Source organism: Micropterus dolomieu, linkage group LG12, assembly GCF_021292245.1.
Source record: "Micropterus dolomieu isolate WLL.071019.BEF.003 ecotype Adirondacks linkage group LG12, ASM2129224v1, whole genome shotgun sequence".
Lineage (NCBI taxonomy): Eukaryota > Metazoa > Chordata > Actinopteri > Centrarchiformes > Centrarchidae > Micropterus > Micropterus dolomieu.
Genome location: NC_060161.1, coordinates 8,096,932 through 8,098,700, shown reverse-complemented (window position 1 = coordinate 8,098,700; position 1,769 = coordinate 8,096,932).

Below are 1,769 nucleotides of genomic sequence, written 5' to 3'. Positions count from 1 at the left end.
GTGTGCAGGTGCCAAGTCCTGTTGGAAAATGAAATCTGCATCTCCATAAAGTTGGTCAGCAGCAGGAAGCATGAAGTGCTCTAAAAATTCCTGGTAGACGGCTGCGTTGACCTTGGACCTCAGAAAACACAGTGGACCAACACCAGCAGATGACATGGCACCCCAAACCATCACTGACTGTGGAAACTTTACACTGGACTTCAAGCAACGTGGATTCTGTGCATCTCCTCTCTTCCTCCAGACTCTGGGACCTTGATTTCCAAAGGAAATGCAAAATTTACTTTCATCAGAGAACATAACTTTGGACCACTCAGCAGCAGTCCAGTCCTTTTTGTCTTTAGCCCAGGCGAGATGCTTCTGACGCTGTGTCTTGTTCGAGAGTAGCTTGACACAAGGAATGCGACAGCTGAAACCCATGTCTTGCATACGTCTGTGCGTGGTGGTTCTTGAAGCACTGACTCTAGCTGCAGTCCACTCTTTGTGAATCTCCCCCACATTTTTGAATGGCTTTTGTTTCACAATCCTCTCCAGGGTGCGGTTATCCCTATTGCTTGTACACTTTTTTCTACCACATCTTTTCCTTCCCTTCGCCTCTCTATTAATGTGCTTGGACACAGAGCTCTGAACAGCCAGCCTCTTTAGCAATGACCTTTTGTGTCTTGCCCTCCTTGTGCAAGGTGTCAATGGTCGTCTTTTGGACAGCTGTCAAGTCAGCAGTCTTCCCCATGATTGTGCAGCCTACAGAACTAGACTGAGAGACCATTTAAAGGCCTTTGCAGATGTTTTGAGTTAATTAGCTGATTAGATTGTGGCACCAGGTGTCTTCAATATTGAACCTTTTCACAATATTCTAATTTTCTGAGATACTGATTTTGGGGTTTTCATTAGTTGTCAGTTATAATCATCAAAATTAAAAGGAATGAACACTTTAAATATATCAGTCTACATTATACAAGTTTCACTTTTTGAATGGAATTACTGAAATAAATCAACTTGATGATATTCTAATTATATGACCAGCACCTGTATGTTTAAACCAAGGAAGCAACAGTGGTTGCGACTGTAAAAGTAGAAGTGCGTTCATTTGTTTTCATTTTGAATCAAATTCAAGTGAGCAAACATGGTGGCAGATATTTTGCTGGGTCAAATATTAAAGCCATTGTTTTTTATTATCTTTGATCTTTCTGATAGCTAAACTGAATTGATTGCACCTACACAGTTTGGTGCTCCTTTTAAAAACATTTTAATTCCCAACAACTGTTTAAAGTGAGGTCTGGGGATTACCCAGAGTAATCGGGTCAGTATGTATGAAACGTATAAGATGTAGTGAACAACGGTGTGGATTTGTGCATTTTACATTGAATAAATTTGGAGCTACCCTAAATTCCTTTCTCCTCCCCAGAGAAGAAGGGGAGGGGTCAAAGTTGCTTTCTCTAAGTGCTATCCCGACCATAAAACTGGCACCTTTTTGATTCCGAAGCTGATAACGCGGGGCCTGACTGTTAAACTGACAAAGGGACACGAGCCAGCCATTGGCATCTCCCTGAACAGCCTATCAAAACTGGCCCCCACACACGTTTCCGTGGCAACTGACCTTATTCTTTGTTTTATTACCACATCAAAGGGATACTCCTTGTCTCACCTAAGTGTGACATAGTCCAGACACTGAACTTTCAATGTAAAAGGACTGCAGTCTCCAAAGACTCAAAGCATTTAATTAAATCTTTAGTTACCTGATTACGTTTGCCTCTATTTGAGTAGTTATGTTA